General features: G+C 39.7%; 1 protein-coding gene and 1 long non-coding RNA gene across 8 annotated transcripts in view; one reads left to right on the top strand and one right to left on the bottom strand.

Moving 5' to 3' along the window:
* Window positions 1-7,439, bottom strand: part of ULK4 (unc-51 like kinase 4) — a 620,462-nt gene that overhangs the window by 49,827 nt on the left and 563,196 nt on the right. The window lies entirely within an intron of this gene.
* The window catches only part of LOC108312811, a 420,933-nt gene continuing 413,547 nt past the window's right edge, over window positions 54-7,439 (top strand). The window contains exon 1 of the long non-coding RNA XR_001828799.2: window positions 54-873. This is a non-coding gene — a long non-coding RNA (uncharacterized LOC108312811). The remainder of the gene's footprint in view (window positions 874-7,439) is intronic.

The following is a 7,439-nucleotide window of genomic DNA, read 5'->3' on the forward strand; positions in this document are numbered from 1 at the left end:
AGGAAACAGGAAGCTCCTCAGCGGAAAAACACACAGAAAAAGTTAAACCTGCAGCGTTGTGGCTGCCTCAGAACATGCCCATTTTGCTACCCAGAAACTTGGGTTTCCACAGCATGTAGGGGCAGACACAAGAAGAAACGTGAAAACAACACATCCGTGCCCTCAGGAACAGAGTAGAATTTATGCCCACTCTGACCCGGGGACAGTCAAGGAGGCCTGACTTGCAGGGCCTGAGCACTGAGTCCAAGCTAAACATCCCTGACATCAGTAACTATGGTCTGGCTTGTATATGGTTTGCTTTACAACTACTGTAGGTCCAGAAACCTTAGTGAAAACACACATGTGCATGCACATGTACACGCACACGTACACACAGGCGTGCGTCTCCGAGGGAAATACCCTTAGGGTACCTGGAAGAATAAAAAATAAAACTGTGCATGAGGGACATGTCCTCAATACAGACGGTGCAGCATCCCTACAGACAAAAAGATAACTCTGAAGGTGAGTATCTCACAGGCTCAAACTACAAATACAAGGAACTTCATGTAACTAAATTATAGAATAAAAACCACAAAAAAAGAATGATTACATTGATTACAGGTATAGAAGGAGGAATCAGGAAAGAGAAGATCAGGACACAGATACTGGAAACAGATACTGTAAATAATTGAAAGAAAATTCCATTTAAATACAAAAAGTGAAAAAACGTGGTTGCTGAAATTTAAGATTCAAAGACTGGGTTAAGCAGTAGATAAGCAATAGAGGAAGAGGGAACAAGTAAGTAGAAAAACAGATATAGGTTGAGTATTCCTAATCCAAAATCCAAAACCCAAACTGCTCCAAAATCTGAAGCCTTTTGAATGCTGACATGATGTTCAAAGGAAATGCTCATTGGAGCATTTCAGATTTCTAGATTAGAGACGCTCAAACCATACAGCTATGCAAATAGTCCAAATCCAAAACACTTGTGCTCATTTTGGATTAGGAATATGTGACCGGTATGGAGAAGGTTTTCAGAACACAAAACAGAAAGCTCAAGCGAAGGAAAATATGTACAAGAAGTTAAGAGGGGAGACTTGGAGAACCCAAGATTCACTGAAGGAAAGCTTAGGAAGAGGCAGCTTTATTGCTTTCAAAACTTTCATATTTCTAGAAAACTATCAATTTTATGGTATGAAAGTTATAAAATAACTTTCATACGTTAAAATATGAAAATTGAAAGACAGCTCATAACTGTAAAGCATGAAAGTTATTGATTCAGAACTTTCATACTTTCTAGAAAATTATCAGCTAATACATCTCAAATGGTGCTGCGAGTGGCAGTATTTTGCTACAGGAAAATTGCTGCAGGAAGCAACATTTTCGAGATGTTTCATGAAACACAGAAACACTCTTGTGAAACTGTAGAACAACAAAGTTAAAGGGGACATATAATTTAAAAGAGGGGTCTCACTATGTTGCCCAGGCTGGAGTGTGGTGGTTATTAATAGGTGTGATCACTGAATACTGCAGTCCCAAATTCCTGGGGTTCCAGGCATTCCCCCTGCCTCAGCCCTCGCAGTAACCCACACTGCAGGCACATGACATTGTGCCCAGCTACGAGATTTTAAAATTCGAGGAAAAAGACTGATCACCTATTCAAAAATGGCAATTAGACTCAAATTAGACTTTTTGACATTTACAGCAGAATGGCAGAAGACAGTGGGGCAACGTTCTAAAAGTACTGAAAGACCATTATAGGAAGACTAAATGTTTTAGAACGATTACTTCAGAATAGCATAATTTTAGTTATACAATTATGCAAAATGTCATTTAAAATAAAGACACTTTTCTAAAAAAACAAAAATAAAGTTTATCAGTAAAAACCCTTAAGGAAAAGTTACCAAATGAGGTATTTTAGAAAGAAGAGATTTGAATCCAGAGGAAAGAAAAAGCAGCACTAAAAAATAACAAGCAAATCAAGTTTGGTAAACGCGCGGGTAAATCTAAGCAATGCCTTTTAGAGAAACAAAAATAACATGACACATTTTAGAGGTATGTTTACAAATGGGCCTAAAACACTAGATGACAATAACACATAGGGTGGAAAGGGGCAAACCGCACTCAAGAATTTAACGTCATTGCATTGTTTGGGAGAAGGCTAGAAACCTTGAACTTTAGTGTTTTTCAAACTATCTGTTTCGAACTATCTATTCCTCAACTTTTTTCCCAGTCCATCATGAACTGACCTTTTCTAAAACATAATAAAAATGAATCACTAGGAAAATGATCATATCCTTAGATGTACTGGCAACATCAAACGAACCCATCTGTTTCTAAATGCTTACTCACAATCTCTATGCTTATCACATTGTGAGTTAATATGCAACAGTCCTTAGACTGGAGACAATCTGTGGGCCACACTCTGCCACGCTGTTTTTAAACTTTGTTCAATCAATTATACCTGTTAAGTTTTTAAGACAATTACCAAATAAAAGAAACAGACCACCTTTCAAATCAATAGAAGAGGGAAAAAAAGGTATATATTTGTTTACTTCACAATCAGTGTATTGGAAGCTGGCGGGCGGGGGGAGGGGCAGGGGAAGGCAGGGTATCGGGAAAATCAGAAAAACATAGTAAATAAACAACACAAAATAAAATGGCAGAAAAAACTCTAAACATGATCGCAATAAATGCAAATAGGATAAATTAACCAATTAAAACGCAGATTGTCAGAGCAGATAAAAACAACAAAATCTAACTTTATGCTATTTACCTGAAATTTATCTAAAGCATAAAAACAGAGAAAGGCTGAAAGTAAGAGGATGGAAAATCTGTGGGCAGTGGCTCACGCCTATAATCCCAGCACTTTGGGAGGCTGAGGTGGGAAGATGGCTTGAGATCAGCATGGGTAATGTGGCAAAACTCTGTGTCTACAAAAAAATTAAAAATTAGCTATGGGTGATGACATGTGCCTGTAGTCCCAGCTACTTGGGAGGCTGAAGTGGGAAGACTGCTTGAACCTGGGAGGTTGAGGCTGCTGTGAACTGTGATCATGCCACTGCACTCAGCCTGGGCAACAGATGGACACCTTGTCTCGAAAAACAAAACAAAAAAAGAAAGAGGAAAGGAAGGGATGGAAGGAATGGAGAAAAGGAGGGAGGGAGGGATGTTGTGATGGTTAATTTCATGTGACAACTTGGCTGACCCACAGTACCCAGGTATTTTGCCAAACATTATTCTGGATGTTCAACAAAATAATGAACAAGCTCAATGTAATGGACATTGTAATGGTTAATACTGACTGTCAACTTGACTGGATTGCAGGATGCAAAGTATTGATCCAGGGTGTGTCCGTGAGGGTGTTGGCAAAGGAGATTAACATTTGAGTCAGCGGGCTGAGAAAGGCAGACCCACCCTTCATCTGTGTGGGCACCATCTAATCAGCTACGCGCACAGCTAGAGCATAAAGCAGGCAGAAAAACATGAAATGAAGGCCTCTCAGCCTACATCTTTCTCCCGTACCGGATGCTTCCTGCCCTCAAACATTGGACTCCAAGTTCTTCAGTTTTGGGACTCGGATGGTCTCCTCTCCTTGCTCCTCAGCTTGTAGATGGCCTATTGCGGGAACTTGCAATCATGACACTGGACTTTGTTTCTGAGTCATTTCACTTGGGATAGTGTAGGCCACTCACTGTCTAAAACCACAACAGTTCTAAATATTTTCTATTTTAAGGTTATCAAATTGCCTTAACGGCATAAGCATATGTATATCCTGTAGTTTCCAAACACATAATGCTAGTAGTAATAGTGGTGATGGGGGTGGTGTATTTTATTATTCATTTTTAAATTAACTAAGGGTAGAAATACAGTCTGAGTATATAATCTATTTAAAATTTGTTTAAAAATTTAGTGATGGTCTGTAAGTGTAATTGTTCTATGTGCCCTTCTAAAGAATACATCTTCATCTGGTATAGTGTGAGTGTGTGTGTGTGTGTGTGTGTGTGTGCGCGCGCGTGTGTGTGTGTGTGTGTGTGTGTGTGTGTATGAAACCACTGACCTAAGGGAGATTATATATGGATCTTTATGAGATAAGTGGTTTTCAAACTTTTTGGTCTTAGATCTTTATATTTTTAAAAATTCAGGACCTCAAGGCACTTTATGTAGAGTGCATTTATCAGTATTTACTATATTGGAAATTAAAACCAGGACATTTAAAAATACTTATAAATTCATTTAAAATAACAATAGAACTATGCAAATTAGCACGTCTTTTTAAATGTATTTTCTAAAACAAGAAAAATTGGGAACAAGAGTGACATTGTTTTACATTTTTGCAAATCCTTTAATGTCTGCCTTACTAGAAGACAGATACTCCTATCTGCTTGTACATTCAAACTGCTGGGATATACTGTTTTGGATGAAGTTTTCTAAAATTTAGAATTCCAATTTTTGCTTGAAAACTCAAATTTATGGCGACAAGTGCCATCAGTCGTTTTCCTTTGCTCATTTCTAAGAAAATGCCTGCCAGATGCTCAGGCCTAATCATAGTGTGCGTATCAGTAGTTACTCTTTTGAGTAAAAACGGTGTTCCAGACTTCTGGAACAGTGGTGTGAGGAGCTGCCAAGGAGACCAATTCCCAGAGAAACAGGCGTAACTTGTAGCAATTATTTAAAAAACAATCATTTAATGTGTCTGAAATTGTCTTAAGTGTATACAGCAAATGAAGAAATGTTTATTCAAGAAAATCTACTAAGCTTCAGTAAGAACAGCGTTAGTCGGTGGCATTTCAGCCACAGTCCTCTCCGTCCCGCCGCCTTCCCAGCTCCGCACGACAGAAACTCCACTCTAGGCTGGCGGAACCAAGAACAGGGCCCAGTCTCCCAACACATCCCATCGGTGGGCAAGGGATCCAAACAAACATTTCCTCGGAGAAGATGTACAAGCGGCCATAAAGCACATGCAAAGACAGATGCTCAGTGTCACGAGCCACCAGGGCAATGCACATCCAAACCACAACGAGACGCCACTTCCCACCAACTAGGACGGCCAAAACCAAAAAGACAAACAGCAACGAATGCTGGGGATGATGAGGAGGTCGAGAAACCAGAGCTGTCATACACGGTTGGTGGGAGTATAAATGGTCAGCTGCTTTAGAAAAGAGTCTGGGAGTTCCCCAGACGGTTAAACACAGAGTTATCAAATGACCCAGAAATCCCACTCACAAGTACGAACACAAGAAAAATGAAAACATGTACACAAAACACGAACACTAATGTTGATGGTAGCATTATTAATAATAGCAAAAGGGGGAAACGCCCAAATGACCATCGACTGATAAATGAATTTTAAAAATGTGAGCTATGTCCATACAATGGAATATTATTTAGCAAAAAAAAAAAAAAAAAAAAAAAAAAAAACTAAAAAATAGATGAAACATAAAAACATTATACTAAATAGATCAGTAAAAAAAGAAAAAAAAAAAAAAAAAAAAAAGGCACCAACACATGCTACAAAATAGATAAAATCTGAAAGGACTGTACTAAGTGAAAGAAGTCAGACAAAAAAGGCCACATATTGTATGATTCCATTTGAAATATCTGGAATAGACAAACCTAGAGAGACAGAAATGCTAGCGGTTTCCAGGGCTTGAGAGGGGAATGGGCAGTGACAGCTAATACGTAGGAGGTTTCTTTTTGGGGTGAAGAAAATATTCAAATACTGGTGATGGTTGCATAACTGCTAACACACTAACAACCAATGAGCTGTACACTTGAAATGGGTGATATGTGAATTGTATCTCAATAAAGCTGTTATTTTTTTTAAATGGAGAATGAAATCATATCCTTTACAGCAAAATGGATGAAGCTGGGGGCCGTAACCCTAAGCAGATTGATGCGGGAAGAGAAAATCAAATGCCGTATGTTCACACTTGTGAGAGTTAAACACTGAGCACACATGGGCATAGAGATGGGAACTGTGGATTACTAGAAGGGGGAGGCGGGAGGGGGAGGGGGGTGCAGGTTGAAAAACGACCTACTGGGTACTGTGCTTACTACCTGGGTGCAATATACTCACCATGTGAAAAACCTGCACATGTACCCTCTGTATCTGAAATAAAACTGGAAATTTAAAAAACCGACATGTTATTTTCCTTCTCTCAATTGTGCAAACTCCATGAAGGCAGCACCTTTTGTTTTGTTCTGTTGTTTTGAGACGGAGCTTCACTCTTGTCACCCAGGCTAGAGTGCCATGGCACGATCTCGATCTCGGCTCACGGCAACCTCCGCCTCCTGGGTTCAAGCAATTCTCCTGCCTCAGCCTCCCGAGGAGCTGGGACTACAGGTGTGTGCCACCGTGCCCAGCCAGCAGAGCTGGGACTACAGGTGTGTGCCACCGTGCCCAGCCAGCGGAGCTGGGACTACAGGTGTGTGCCACCGTGCCCAGCCAGCGGAGCTGGGACTACAGGTGTGTGCCACCGTGCCCAGCCAGCAGCACTTTTATTTGGCTCACCACCACATGTGCTGTCATCTAGAACAGTGTCTGGCATATAATAGGCACTCAAATCATTATTAAGTGAGATCACATCTTGAAATATTTCCCTCTAGACTTTCGCTCTTTGTTCATATATTTTTCTATGCGATTTTAATTGAATATATTAGGTATTTTCTAAAAACATTAAGACTCTCCTTACACATACTATTTAGTGATTGGAAATTTTGTTGTAAAATAGTCAATTACATCTATTTTTTTTCAACAATTCAAACTCATTTCTTCTGATTTTGAAATACTGTCATTTCACTTTTTTTTTCTTTTAGTTTGTACACAGCTGATTATTGATAATGACAAATGATCTAACACAAGGATGGGTTAAACTTCTATGCAAAAAGAGGAGATGAAAGGCCGGTTCCAGACAGGAACAGGCATGCGTGTTCCTCTACCCACACACCCATTTACCAAAATGCAACAATCATTTTTTCCTTGGTCAAATAACACATCCCTCTGAACAACACATCACGGATTTTCTTATAACTCAAGATAAATAGCTGACGCTGAACAGAATTACAATTTTGAAGGAAAAAGTTACCAGAATATTCCAGAAGGTGATTTATTCTATAGCCCCGTGCTGCCAAACCGCAGACTGAGGCACTGCCACCCCAGAATACCTTCCAGTGATTACAGACAAGAAAGATTTACTTTCTGGGCCTGAGGCTTGGAAAGTTGCTGCCAATTCTTGTCCTTTTATATCTTCTTACTGTTAACTCACAGACGCTGCAGGGAATTAGTCACTTGACCTCCCTCCTCCTGCTAGTGCCATTTCATTGACCCTTTAAACTGATTGGTGGAGCTGGCACTGTTGTCTCAGGGGTTAAATTATTAATGAGTTTAAAGGCAAAAGTTGCTGTCAACTCTTTATCTTACCTCTTGAGAAAATCCTAATGGGTGAACTTATAAGTAA

This window comes from Cebus imitator, unplaced genomic scaffold (assembly GCF_001604975.1).
Source record: "Cebus imitator isolate Cc_AM_T3 unplaced genomic scaffold, Cebus_imitator-1.0 Scaffold129, whole genome shotgun sequence".
Lineage (NCBI taxonomy): Eukaryota > Metazoa > Chordata > Mammalia > Primates > Cebidae > Cebus > Cebus imitator.